Raw genomic sequence first — 15,702 nt, forward strand, 5'->3', positions numbered from 1 at the left:
AGGATCATGAATCTTTATCAAATGACAACAAGTGTGGAGAGAGAAGCAGTAGTTATGGGGCTGAAAATTAATTCCGGCAAAACAAAAATGATCAGCCTCATAACCGAACATCTTCTCGAATAAATATTTTATCGCAACCGGTGGAAAAAGTGGAAAGCTTTTAATACCTTGGAAGTGTCGTTTCCATCTAAGGCGGAACCGAAACAAGACGTAATCCGCCGCATCGGCAAAGCAAAATCGGCTTTCGGTATGCTGTCAAAAATGTGGAGGAATAACTTTATCAGGTTAAGAACAAAGCTACGATTGTTTCGCACAAATGTCGAATCTGTGCTTCTTTATGGGTACATCACTTGGAAGATTACTTCAACCATAACAAGAAAGCTGCAAACCTTCGTAAATATATGTCTTCGTAACATCCTAAACATTTTCTGGCCAAACCGTATTTCAAATGAGGTCCTTCATAGAAGGACAGGTCAGGAACCTATAGAATCTATAATACGAAGACGTAAGTGTCAATAGATTGAACATACGCTTCGAAAAGGTAACGAAGGCATTGCAGGCCAAGCAATGCAGTGGAATCCACTCACACAAGAAGGAAGAAGAGCTGGACGACGGAGAAGCACATGGCGCAGGACGTTCCGAATAAGGACTTAAAACACAGAGGTGGGTTTGAAGAAAGGACGCTAAAATTAACCTATGATTATTTTTGAAACTCTGTCAATAAATTGGTTGGTGTATTCATGCGTTTTTATCAATGCATTTAGGTAAGCTTGCTTTACGTTAAGTAAACAATAAAATGGAAGTAAATATTTAAAAGATTTATTTACAGTACATATAATTCGTATAGTTTTTTTGTTATGAATATCTAATCCGGATCAGATCACGCGGTTAAAAAATAGACACAGCTATAATGCTACTCGTATGTTTGATCAAAGCATCAATAATATTTCCATAATTAATTAATAGCTTCGCTTCCTATGTAGATTCAAACGTAAAATTAACAAATGTATAAGAATTTGTCCATTTAAGTGAGTCATTTTGTATTGTTTTTTCCGAAGATAAGAATAACATATTCAAAGCTTCGAGACTTACAATGATTCATATTCAAATGAATTCACCTGAAAATGATGCATTAAGCGTTTAACTTAGCTTTCAAAGGGAACTAATTTGTGGGCACTCCCTAAAAGTCATCATCATCATTATTATCGTATTAAAAGCTCACGACTACGATGCAAACTGCATCAATTCATTAATATTCCACCTGTACTATAATTTTAAGGCAGTCCATATTATTTTTGCGAGCATTCAACTAAAAACCAATAATAATTGGCAGCACACTACGAGAGTATTAACACAATATGAATGTCTTGTCTTGTCTTGCAATCATCAATTATCAAACTCGGAAACCACAAGGTCATCCCTATCACTTGGTTTATAGTTAAGTCGCACATCTCTAGGTCAATTAATTCCACAATTTTTTGTGTGAAGTAATAGTTGTCATTTACCCTCCACCGGCCGCCGCTATCCATGAAATTGAAGAGAAAATTACTTCGACGTGCTGCTGTGCTACCTCCTTTAGCAATATACAACTCTATAAATTTAAATTAATTTAATTATGTTTCCATAAGTACATTTCAATCTTGATGTTTTTGGGGGGTAGTTGTAATCCTTATATGCTTTATTAATGCCGGTTTGTAAAATGGCATAGGAAGGTTTGTTTTAGATATTAACTTACTTGCGGTTAAATTGTGGGCTTGATAAGTGCCCAATTTCATAGATGAATGCGTTTGATGATAGATTTGGCACTTGTGATAAATCACTCTTACAATGCCATAGGTATAATTTTGAAAATTAGTCTTGCCATTAAATTTTATTACTAAGAACATTATAATATGAATCAGTTTTAAAGCTTTTAACCTTTACCGGATCTGATTTGATTTAAAATTGTTCAACTCTTTGGTATAGGTATTCATTCATATGTAGGTACATTTTTGTATTACCATAACCGGGGAAGTGAGGAAAGGCAAAAAAGGTTTTATAAGGAACGATCAAAAGTTTTGAAACAAAAGTGATAATTGAATTTCTCAAACCAAGAAATATTATATACCTATACACTTTACATTTCTATAGATAAAAGATGATGATGAAGAAGAAGAAGGTTATCATCGCGTATTTTATAAAACATATACGACCTAGCTTTATTGTGGAAACTTTATCCAAAAGAGATTAACTTTAACCTTAGTGCAGGGAAGAAAATGGAAGTTAATTAAATTTTAGTGAATTAGGTTTATGGAAATTTGGAAAAAGAACTTTTGTAAGTTAAGGATATATGGAAAAGTCATAAAGGAAACTATTTCTTAATAGCATAATTTAACGCAAATCTGGAAGTCAGAGAATTACTTTTGAAAAAAAAGATTGCTTGAATTTAAAATATAAGTACCTAAAGGCTCCTTGAAATGTGTTGTCTCTTCCATTTTTACTTCTGGATAAAACGCTGCCGGTTAAAGAAGTTGCGAAAAAGAATTAAAGCAAAGCTGTCTAATTTTTGGGAGTGAACATTTTTAAAATATCCATTTTTATAGCAAATTTTAAATTATATTTTAATTAAAATTTAGGATATCCTCTTTTCAGCCTTAACTTTCCCAGAGTCTATTTTCTGAACAAATTTTAAACTATAAAAACTCAAGCATAAAACCATGACAATAGAATGCTAAATTTAAATTTGTTTAACGTTTGTTTAGGCTCTGTAACGAACATACAAAAGAATCGAATTGAAGGTTGTCAAAAGTTAAAATTTAAGACTTTGTTCACATCAAACTTTTCAGAGATGACTGATGATTATATTTATTCAATATTTCGCCTCCTGATTTCATCTAAACGTCTCATGGGGAGGAGAAATGACAATAGTTCCGTGACGTAAAATTATCTGATAACATCTTTTCAACATTTTCAAATACATTTTAATTAATTTTAAATTAAATTGTTTCTCTGTCCTAATAAATAAATAATACTTATTTATTATATTTATTCATATATTAATTAGTCTTGCACAGTAAAATACAATATCTTTAAAGGTATTTAAGGTAGTACAAGGTTCAGTTTTACAATTGGTTAACATGAAATAAATGAATACAGAATTTTAAACAAGATGGCTTGACAAAAAAAATATTAATATAAACAAAACTACTTTATACTATTTAATTAATAAAAAATATTTGATCAATGGACTTTATTATAATACGAGTACCTTATAAAACACCTTTAAAGTATACAAAAAAAAAAAAAACAAAACTTAAAATCATCGCAATGCCTCAAAATATTGTCTTAGTCTTATTCTAAACCGAGTAGTGCAGCCTATCATCCTTATAATTTGAGGTAGGGAATTCCACAGCCAAACCGCGTTGGTTGTCTTGTTTGCATGACATTGTGGAGCATTATTCAGTTTCTAAACGAGAATAAATTACGTATCAATAGAAAAACCATCTTGCATATGAGGAAATTTGAACATATATCCGTTGCCCAAAAATATATCTTGTCGCAATTACTAAATAGTTCGCATCCAAATAATAAAAGCGGAATGAGCAGCGACTTAGCAAGTATCATTCTAGTTTTTATTGGAGTGATTCTTTGGATGGTCCATTACATACGTAAGCCTCCGTACACTCTAAATATGATAAGTTGTATATTATATATATATTTTATTTTATTGTAGCAGTAATTATTTACATTTTTTCCTACGATTATATTGCACAATTTACAGAGATTTAGTATAACCCTACTTTACTTCTGAAAAAATAACAATTTTATATAAAATTATCACAGTTTAACATAACTAACAAATCGAAGGAAAAAGCTACAAAAAATAAACCTTCTTTAAATTGTCAAAAAACATGGTTATCCAAGATTGGAGAGAATAGGAGGCTGGGAAGCATCGAAAAACGCTAATCTCAAAAATGCTTTACAAGTAAATAAATAATTACAATCAAAATAGAAAAATTAAATATGTTAACAACCAAAAATAAATAAATAAATACATAAATAAATAAATAAATAAAAATTTAAACAAAAAAAAATAATTACAATAATAATTAAAATAATAAACAAATAATCAAATAAAAAAATGCATAAACATGTAAATAAATAAAAACAATAAAAACAGAAAAAGTAAATATGATAAGAAACAAAAATAAATAAAGAAAGACAGAAATAAATAAATATATACAAAAATAAATAAAATTTTTTTTTTTTTACAATTTCGTGTTTTTCTTTAATATTTTTTGTGTTTTTTTTTTATTTCTAAATAGCCAAATTTGAGATAAAGTGGTTTTCCGATAGTCTGCAAGATGCATTATATCGCTCAAACAAATAACTTATTCTAATTGAAACTTTTTCAATTTTGGCAAGTAAGTGGAGATCTTCCGTAGAATAGTGACATGGCAGATTTAACATCATTTTTAGTATTTTATTTTGGGTTCTTTGTAATCGAAGTAAATGGCTATTAGCACATTTAAACCAAACAGGTGACCCATATAGCATGATACTTTGAAAGATAACCTTAAAAATGATGAGCTTATTTTCAACACTGAGTTTTGCTTTCCTGTTAATAAACGGATATAGAATTTTTATAGCTAAGTTCACCTTATTGATTGCTTCTTGTATATGAACACCAGAAGTAAGTGTTTTGTCTAGGTGTACTCCTAAATATTTAGTACTCGATTTCCATTCTGTTGGAATACCATTAATTTGAAGCATATTGGTGGGTAAAAAACAAGCTTTTCTTTTTCTAGTGAAAAAGGCGGCTTGAGTTTTCCCAGCATTTATTTTAATCTTCCAATCATTAAAGTACGTTTGCACAATATTCCACGCAGATTGCAAGTTGGTTTCGATGTTAAAACCAACTGAATCTGATGAATACAAACACGTATCGTCTGCAAAAATAGCTGATTTACAGTTTGTTAACGTCGGGAAATCAGAAGTAAATATGGTATACAAAACAGGACCAAGAATTGATCCTTGTGGTACACCTGCAAGGATTTCATATAGATCAGAGTAGGAACCGTTTACTGAAACTTTAAAAAATTTTTCAGTTAAAAAGGAATTTATCATTTTTATAATGAAAATTGGAAAATCCAGAACTAAGAGTTTGTGGAGAAGGCCTTTATGCCACACAGTGTCAATAGCCTTCTCTACATCTAATAAGACCAGACCAGTGTTTTTGCCTACTGCAAAATTACTTTTTATGTCATTCGTTATTCGATGCACTTGATACACTGTGCTATGACAACTTCTAAAACCAAATTGTTTCGCTGGAAGGATATTATGCTCGTGCAAATGCAAAACTATTTTATTTTTTATGAGTTCCTTAAGACCTTTACTCAGAGAACTGAGTAAACTAATGGGTCTATAGCTAGAACTTATAGAAGGATTTTTTCCAGGTTTTTGAATGGGAATTATTTTTGCTATTTTCCATTGCCTTGGAAAATAACCTACTTTAAAGCAAGCAGAAAAAATTACTTGTAAAAATTTTATACCTGTTCTGGACAGTTTTTTTAACATTATATTTTTCAAACCATCGAGTCCTGGACTCTTCGACTTTTTAAGGCTATAAGTTGCATATGATTTGTCCAAGTGAGTGTCTTATTGAATACTACTCCAAGATTCTTCACTGAATCAACAAAATGAATAGGGTTATCATTGAGTAATATTGGAGAGAAGCAAGATGTATCTGTGGGGTGTATTGAAATGACTAATCATTTTAACTTAGTAGGATTTAAACAAATTCCAAATGAGTCTCACTGATGATGACGTAAATTGAAACTCATCCCTTAATTTTATGCATAAATTACGGTGGTTGACAGTGTCAAAGGCTTTGGAAAAATCCAAAGAGTGAGAAAAGACACGAAATTCTTATCTACACTTTCTCTTATTTCTTCGATCACATTTATAAGGGCAGTAGTGCAACTTTGTTTGGGACGGAAATTGGATTGATTAAGACATAGCATGTCGTTACGTTTTACATATTGCCGCATTTGTGTGTTCCAAATTTTTTAAAAAACTTTGAATAAATATGGCTATTGGCCGATACTCATTTCGGGTTTTTGGAACAGGAACAATTTTAACACGTTTCCAGACTTTAGAAAAAACTCCAGTCATGAGAATAGAGTTGAAAAGATGTGTTATGAATCTCAATGTAATCGGTAGAGTTGCCTTCACAAACACGGGATGGATTTCGTCAAATGCTATTGAGTTTGATTTAATAGATAAACAGGTTTTTAGAACACATCTAATAAATACCTATGCATGTATTTTTGTCACTTCTTTTTTATTCATAAATAATTGTATGTTGATTTTTTTTTTAAATCATATCAATATGTCATAATGAACAACACAACATTTATTTGAAGATATGCATCCCTATCTGTTCTTGAGATATGGTCGAAGGCTTAAGGTATTGCAAACACCCGAATGGGTTTAGATTCTAGAAGGTTTGAAACGTTGATGAAAAATAAATACAATTAATATCTAAACATATTGGGCGTATTCATAGAGAAATACTAAAGTCGTGCTTTCTTGATGTATAGTTTAAGGCTTATTGGTTAAATAAACACACCTCTTATTCATAGCCAATTTCCTAGCTGTGTTTAGTAAAACCCTAGACTAATTTTGTGCTCTACTACTATTATACTTTACATGACAAAAAAATACTGTAATATTCCCAAATTTGTTATTCTGTGCTGTTATTCTTGAATTGAATTTCAAAAAAGTAAGTTTAACAAAACTATTTAATCCAAAATCAAAAAAAGCAACTTACGACGTTTTGTAATATTGTAGATGAACAACAAAAAAAATATAAAACACGGACGGCAGAAAAACTGATCGCAGTCAGAGAAACGATTCGCCGACAACACCAAAATAGTCATAGATAAGGGAAAGGATGGTACCATGATAATTAAAAAGGAACCTGGAGATTACCAGAAACTTGTTATCCTCTTTTACTTCGTATATATCAAGTAAATTTATAATGAATGTGACTGCTTTTACATCCAAACGATATCTTTTGTAGAAATCCTTGTCGCTTAATATAAATGGATTGTACCGTGTTTTTTATATTTTTCTTTTTTTGGTGCCATATTTTGCAGATCACCACATAACTCAAACTCCTTTAATATATCTATGCATATATTCTTTAATTGCGGTATCAATCGACATTTTTGTGGACAGAAAGTTTACGTTACATTTATTTTAGCTTTTTAATTTACAAACAAAGATCAAATATTACATTTGGCTATAATAATAACAACTTAAGCACAGCTTTTCCTATTTTTTAGTTAGACCACAGATTTAGCCCTATAAACTTAGATTTAAATTTAGTTATAAATAACCTAACTTTGGACTTGCTTAGTAACAAGTTAGCTAGAATTTAGCAAACATCTATGAATATGCCCAATTGTGCTCCACGCTCACGTTCCGCATTCGTGTAGTGCGGCTAAGGAAAGAATCCATATAATTAACAGTACGTCTCCCAGCTATTTCACTAGAGCATTGTTTGTGAAAATATCGATAGCACAATTATAGGCGATATTCAAGAAAAGCTAAGGTCACAATAACAGACAAGTCGCCGATTATTTTCAAAGCTCTGTTTCCAATTATATCCAAAACACTTAAGTCAGTTTTTGGAGCACCAGCCAAAATATGAGAATTATACTTGAGTTTTGGACGAATAAAAGCTTTGTAAATTAAAGCTTGATCAAAATGGGTAAAAAACTTCTTTAATAGTCGGAGATAATCTAAACACTTAACAGCATTTTTTGCGATGCCGAATATGTGATCACTACAAAAAAAAGTGGTTAGTGATGCACAGCACATACCTAATACTGAAAACTGTCCAGTCTCCTCGATGCAAGTACCCCCCATAGATTGTCATAGTATCATCTGTGGATTGTTACGCTTTTGCGACAGCAAATACCATTGAGTTTTCGAAGTATTAAATTTAACAAGGTTTTGGACGGTTCTGTCAAGATCAGGATCAAATGAGCTTATAATAACTGCCATTGGTAGTCCACTTTCAAAGATAGAGGATTCAAATGTAATTTCTAACCCAACAGATAAGAGATTCAGGGATTCAGGTTCTTAAATTACAACGTATGTACATATTTTAAAAAGTGATCAAAATAAAACATATATATTTATATTAAAACTTTAAAGAATCTTTTATTTGCAAAATTTATGTAGGGAAGATATCAAATGAACCTATTTATAAGAAAACGTTAACCAAATTATTGAAACTTATTATTCCTATTCCAAAACTAAAGAAAAAAGCTACGAAGCCCTATTTTTTTTTCGCTTGCCAAAAATCGTGTTGATACCAATTAAGTTTGCAGTAACGGACGATTGAAAAGTTTATGATAACAAAATCTGTGTTTAAAAAATGATGATCTAGAAACTAGGTTTTTATCAACAAAACCAAATTTTCAGAAAATCAAGAATTGTTCTCGACTATTTCTCTCAGTTCCATTTTTATTTGCTTCGAGTGGATTTTTAAATAAACTAAACAAATGTATCGAAAAATTCCCTAAAAATGCGTTCTTTTTTAGTATAAAATAAAATCTTCTATTGTTTTTTAGACTTCAAAAATGTTGGTTTGACATTACTTTTTAAACTTTCGAACTGTAAGAGCCATGCACACTGTGTCGGGAAATAACTTCAAATTACAAACATTATAATTAGATAAATGCGTAAGTAGACATTTTGACTGTTTAAAGAGAGAAAACAGTCTTTTTGACATTATATCCTTTCTAGAAGCCATATTGTTCATTTGGCCATGATAAGTGTTGAAAAACGATATCGAAGTTTCAAAAAACATTATATCACCTAATGTCTTTCCACTCATGCACGCGAACTCATTTCCCTCACCAAGGCGACTTCAAGCCTACGGTCGTTACAAGGCCAACATTAGGTCCAGAGACCCTGTTTCAACTTGTACAACCTTAAGATCCATGGACATTGCAACCACAAATATTATGCAATACAATAATGGCAATCGTCTAATCACAGCGAGCACTCTTAAAATTTTTTAGAATAAATGTGTGTTCACAGATTTCTATTTTCAGGAGAAGTGAAAAATTCGAATGAGAGCTTATAATTATAAGCTGGTGAATTTAGGAAACTGAAATCAAAATTGGTAACAACACTGATAAATATTTAATAATATCAATTGATAAAATTTCAGAAATATATATCATAAAATCCTACCGGGTGCTAAAAAGTAATGTAAATTACACTGTTTGACAAAGTTACGTTGTTTTTCTTACCCACACCTTTAAACTTTTGTATCACATTAGGGTTTTAAAATATGCCCTTTTAAAAATGCTAAGAACAATAGATAAAAAGAACAATCATATTATTATCATACTTTGTTTTTGAAAATTATCATTAGTTATTATTATGACTTTGAGTCTTTTCTTGACTCTTTATAAAGTTTCAAGAAATCCTTGAATTTGATACTACCAATCATATGTTTGAAAAATACGTTTTAAGCTCTGATTTCGAATCCAAACTTTATTTTAAACTAGTTGCTTTAACATTATTTTTATATTTTTAAAAATATTTCAAAAACTTGATATTATAGAATTATGTAGACAACATTTGTTGCAAGGACATAACTTATTTTCAAACAGTTTTGCCTTTTTGTGTCGAAAAACTTTCATATTTATGTAAGACAGGTGAAATCTAACACCTTATAAATTGTATCGAATATCATATGAAATAACTTAAATATTTCAACTGAAAACCACCACGGATTTAATTGAAAAAAAGCTACTTTATTAACTTCAAGATAACTTTGAAAAGCCTTATATATACGAGTTTTTCAAATTTTAAAAACGAAATATCTCAAGAACTTCACGTGATACATTAATTTTGAAGTCACATTTGACTTAAAGCCATCAAACCCATTTAAAAAGTTTAATTTTATTGCCAATAAGAAAACCTTGCCGCCCATGTCTTATTAGTTAGAACTTTGTTGTTTTATTTAACAGAGCTTTTAGTCTTTAAAACTTAATCATAAATTTACATCGAGTTTTTAATTAATTATAGAAAATGAAAACAAAACCCTCGAGTTCTTAATATTTTTAAAACCAAATTTCCAGGATTTACGAGTAGAAGATCGAGTTTAAAATTGATTTAAAAATTTGTCAAGGAATTGGTAGTAAAAGTAAGTATCAACAAATTCCATAGAAATGTGTTATGTTTTAATATGAACCAAAATTGTCAATTGTTTTAAAAAACTTTAAAAATGTTTGTTTGTAAAAACAAGCTTCAAAACTGTTATTTTTTTGTAAAAAAAAGGTTTAAATAGAAAATTAGCAATTTTATTTTTGGTAACTGAAATTTGTACCAACTTTTTTCACATTTAAGTTCAATCCTTCCAACACTACCACCCTGACTATTTTATTTTTCAAGTGCACTTCAAAAAACAAAGTAAATTTCAAATAATAAATTTATTAGAGGTGTGCTTATTTTAAACTTAATTAAGCAGACTTACTTACCTTGTAGTCGTTGAGTTTAAACGAATTCCTTGAAAACAGACCTATTTTGACGGCAGATTATGATTAAGTCGATTGATTAACGTTTGAAAATTCCCAACACGGATTAAGCAGCTTTTGAATTCAATTTTTTTAAAACAAATTTGATGTCGATTGACTGCAAAATTTAACAAACAATATATATTTTATTTTTGTTGTAAAAAAAAGATTATACAAAATTGCAAACTACATAAAAACACGTTTACACGGTAATGTTGTTTGTTTTCAATTGACAAAGGCGCATAATAACTTTAACTTTTTTTGGATTTAGTAGTTTTTGTTATAACGGAACTTATGTACGGATAAAGACTGAAGGCATGCGTTTGGTTTTGAGTTTGTATTGCATAATCATAAATTCTATGAAATAATTGCTGTAGCAATAAAATAAAAAATGTCCACAAAACAAAACAAAACAACAAACGAGAATAAAAAAACAAAAATTAAAATAATAATAAAACAAAACTAGAAATCGAAAACCAGGTTCGCAGCGCTAGAGCTGAGTTGAGCTTATAGAATCGACGCGACGACGCGACGCGACGATCAAGCCATTGAGATTGAGATTGAGAGAAAGCACTAACTGAAACTGACAACAATCTCGATCTCAATAATTCGATCGCGTAATCTCAAGCTTCGTCTTTGTCTCCGCTCCGAGTTCCGAAACTCCGGTCTTGAATGGAGGATAAAATGTTGTCCGTTGAAAGTGAAACAACAACCGAACAACAACTCGAGATTATGACAATGCTGCCCGCTGCCTGCCCAGTCCATGTGCAACGCGAATGGAGGCCGAAAACTAGGTCAATCCAAGTGCACACGCTTTTATTCTTTGCCACTGTCTGGGCCTGCGCCAGCTTATTCTCTGATAGCTCGAGAACTTAGTTAACAAACCAATGAAACAAAAACTATTATTAATATTTTCGTTTTGTTTAATGCAACAAAATTCGATATTCGAATACGAAACCACGATCGCGAATTAGTTTTTTAAAAATCGATTCTTACCGGACTAGGGACGGAGTTTTAAATGCAACTTATTCGAATAAAAAGCAACGTGTAGCTTACGAGTTGTAGTCCAAAGTCGTACTGGCACGCATTAGTTTTTCCGTCCGATTTTTACATGCCCACCTGTTGAATGGGTTTCTTTGAGCTCAAGTCAAGCCCTCAAGCAGTTGCATATAACAGAGTATGACACACAATTACTTTATACAAAAGTGAAGTGTAGGTATAAGTCGAGGTATGGAAGTCGTTGCTTGGCTCGGTACGCGACTTAAAGCTTTAAATTAACTTGAAATAAGTCTGTTTGTTGACTTCGAGTTTCCATTTCCACTCACTTTGGGACTCTGTCCAAATTCAAAATACACACAAAAATAAATAATAATAAAAAAAACAGCACAAACAAATAAAATATGTAGACAGAGTAGTTCTAATAAATTTATAGTGGGAGAGGCTGTTGTTAAGTTTGTTTTGAAGAAATAATGAAATGAATTTATTCACTAAATAAAAAAACTATCAAGTTCGTTTTGAAATAGTCTCGGAGATAACGTTAGGAGTTTAAATATGCATATTTTCATTGTTTTCGTTAAGAGAGTTATGGTTTAGCGGTTTTGTTTAAAAATGTATTTTACAGAAAATTTTTTTGTTAACAAGGGATTAAGTTCGTATTTTAAAACGTTCAAAGTTTAGACAGGCTCAGACGACATAAGAAACTTGAAAGTTAGGAAAGTTTCTATTATCTCATTGGCCAAATGTCAAAAAATTAAGGCAACTTTTATGGAAAGTTAGACAATTAAATCTCCCTAACTGTTAAGTCAAGTCTTCTTCTATAAAAATGACACTTGATCACATTTTTGATTCAACTGAAAAAAGAGGCTGGCATGCGACCCACACTGATAACTTCCCATCCCGTCTGTCGATTTGTGTTGCTTAAAAGTTTGTCTATATGTACTCGTATCAATTTTTACCAAATTTGCGTACTATTTTTTGTAGATTTTATTTTTTATGAAAAAACGGACTGTTGGATTTTTATATAAAAATTACTGAATATCGAAAACAATATTTTCTGTGAAATAAAAAAAGTTTGAAGCCAATATTTTTAATTTTTGAAAAGCTATTTGAGTCGAAAGTAAATTTTTACCAAGTTTTAGTATTGCTTTTTTTTAGAGTTTTATTTTTTGTAAAAAAAAACTGTCAATTCTTTTTTCTTCCAATTTTACTGAACGTTGACAACAATATTTTTTGAAAGATAAAGTAGATTAAAGCCAATATCTCCAAGTTTTGAAAAAATATTCGAGTTGAAAATCAATTTTTACCAACTTTTGTTAATTTTTTTTAGGTTTTTATTTTTTGTAAAAAAACTGTCAATTCCATTTTTCTCAACATTTTTCAGAATGTTGAAAACAATATTTCTTATAAGATAAAAGAAGTTTGAAGCCTTAATTTCAAGTTTTTGAAAAGATATTTGAATCCATATTTAATTTTTACCAACTTTGAGTAAAAATTTTTTTAGATTTTTATTGTTTATAAAAAAAAAAAACAAACTGTCAATCCGATTTTTTTTAAAAATTTTATCAGATTTTAAAAACATTATTCTTTGTTGCACACAATTGTTTTTGAGATGAAATCATATTTTAGTCGTACAATTTTGGATTTTTTTCAAAAAATATACTTCTTTGATATCACGTTACAATATAAAAAATTTAATTCAAGTCTCTAGCGTTTTTGGTTCGTAAGATATTTAAAACCACCCACGCAATTTTCTTGAGAGCTTCTGGCTTATTATCTGTATAACAAAATTTATTTAAAATTGGTATCTGTTCTGGTTCTTGAGCTATGGACGACGAAAAAACGTGGCGAACGTACGGACGTACGAACGTACGTACACACGCACGCACAGAAATCTTTCTTAAAATCGACTTTAGGGACCTTGAAACGTCGAGAAATGTCAAAAGTTTCAATTTGTCAAATCGGACCCATTACAATAACTTCCTATGAGAAGTTAATAAGTAATATTGGAAAATATCTCCCTTCTGTCTTTTTGTCTTTTGAATTCTTCAGTTATGACAAAGGGCTACAGAGCTCGTATCTGGCAATACTATAGGTTGTACTTCATTTGAAAGTTCTTGACATAACATGTAAAACAACGCTATGCGTGTAAACATGACTCATTTTTGAAGCGGAAGGTGACTGGCGATGAAAAATAAATCACATACGACAGAATCAAGCGAAAACGGTCGTAGTCGAAGGCCGGTGAATCGTCCCAAACATTGGCCAAGCCGGGCCAGGAAGGTTTTGCTGTGTGTTTGACACGATGAGCTGCTCACATATGGCCAGACGCCTAATTCTACCATCTACTGCGAACAGCTGGACGGCTTAATGCAGGCAATCGACCAGAAGCTTCCAAAATTGGCCAACAGGAAGGGCGTAGTATTCCATCAGGAGAACGCAAGACCTCGTTGAAGACTCGGCAGAAGCTACGGGACCTTGGATGTTCCTGAGCTTATACCAGGGTTGTATTATGAAGTTACCGTCTAGATGGAAACAGATTATCCAACAAAACGGCGCATATTTAAACTAAATCCGATCACTGTAACACTTTTTATAAAGCATATACGATTGAAAATCGAACAATGCGTTTAAATTATTTGAAACTTACTAAAAAGGATTCATTTAATGTAAGAAAAAGTAGTTAAAATTTACCTCTTACCTCTCTGATGCTAATTACCTTTAGGCACATCAGACCATAGTATCTCATGTGCAAATTTCTCATGTCAAAAAGAACCGCTGAGGAAAACCGGTATAAGTTTAAACAAGCTAGAAAGGCTTGCAATGGTCATATTCGACGAATCAAATGGGGGCCAAAAAAGATCTTTGGAAGTGATATGCGATTGAACTATAACTGAAATATCACTCGAATACCTCCGCATTGTTTCATGCCTTTCGTTGTTCTACCGGTATTTTTACAAACAACGTTCTGGAGAATTAGCCAGTTACGTTCTTCCACACAAACTATTCAGCCGTAACACTCGCACTTTCAGAAATGCTTATCAATTGAACCTTCAACTCAATTTGAGGCGTTCTGTCAAGTATAGAGATTCCTTTTTTAACCGGGCATCAAGAATGTGAATGGTTTACCCAACTCTGTTGTTCCCTATCATTTTGTTATTCAAAACTTATAGACCAATTTGCATCAGTATCGCTTTTTTAATCCTTCCATATTTTTCTAAGGCTCGCACTGTGATTGAACTTTAAACATGTTAAGGGATTGAATAACCCTTGAAATCCTTTTCAATTAAGGGGCTAGTTATAGCCAAAATTCCGAAATAAATTCTTGAAAAGATTTGAAGGAATTTAGTTTGAGGTAAAAAGTTTAATTGTGCAATTATTTTTTGCTAAAAATCTATTTTTCTATTTTCTGGACGGAACTTCATTTTCCTGAACAGCTGATTTTTGAATGCCAAAGTGAAACGAATCGTTTAGATGTTTTGTATTCCAATGTCCCACAGTTCCAATGACAGATTTACATATGTCAATAAACATTTTTCAGTGGATTGACAGAAATTTTGAATGAAAGCTTTAACCAACTTCTCTAAAAAAATCCAATAATTGTTTTCAACGATTAAAACCAACGATAGCTGTAACTAGCACCTTATTATTGAAAATATCTTTTATCACGTAATACAGCAAAAATGTATGACCCTTGCTTCAATCTGGGTGATCTGCGTCATGATGGCTTAAGTGCGTAAGGTAGTGTGAACTGTGGTTAAGAGAAAAAAGGCAGCATTATTATGTTTGAAAAGTAAACAAACATTTAGAATAACCAGATAGTGTGTTATTACACTCAGATGTTTTTAGAAAGACGCTAATAAGTGCGAAAGAGGTAGTAGGTAAAATAGAAATACTTTAAAAAGTCCCGACCCACAGAGTTGTGGGTTCAGGACTGTCTTGGATGGTTTTGACGTTTATTTTTCTTGCCTTTCTTTGTAACTTGGAGTTGCTCTATTATTGTGTCTAGTGTTTCCCAGTGAACAAAAAATATGCCACCGGACAAATTTAAGTGGAGCAAAGGCCTGATAACCGAATTAAATGAAGGAATGATTGAAAGAGTCTTTCTTGGTAGTTTAAACTT

The 15,702-nt window shown here is 31.3% G+C and overlaps 1 protein-coding gene across 6 annotated transcripts in view; it reads right to left on the reverse strand.

The window, feature by feature from the left end:
* Positions 1 to 11,795, reverse strand: part of LOC129941608 (CD151 antigen) — a 34,657-nt gene extending 22,862 nt beyond the window's left edge. Inside the window, exons 1-3 of one of the 6 annotated variants that reach the window (XM_056050284.1) lie at positions 11,580 to 11,594; positions 10,774 to 10,954; positions 10,548 to 10,701 (exon numbers count right to left, since the gene is read on the reverse strand). The gene's annotated coding sequence lies outside the window, so the exon portion shown is untranslated. The other 5 variants (XM_056050280.1, XM_056050279.1, XM_056050283.1 and 2 more) reach the window with 5 other exon arrangements.
* Positions 11,796 to 15,702: the final 3,907 nt, after the last annotated feature.

The sequence above is a fragment of the Eupeodes corollae genome, chromosome 1 (assembly GCF_945859685.1).
Source record: "Eupeodes corollae chromosome 1, idEupCoro1.1, whole genome shotgun sequence".
NCBI classification, from domain to species: Eukaryota; Metazoa; Arthropoda; class Insecta; order Diptera; family Syrphidae; genus Eupeodes; species Eupeodes corollae.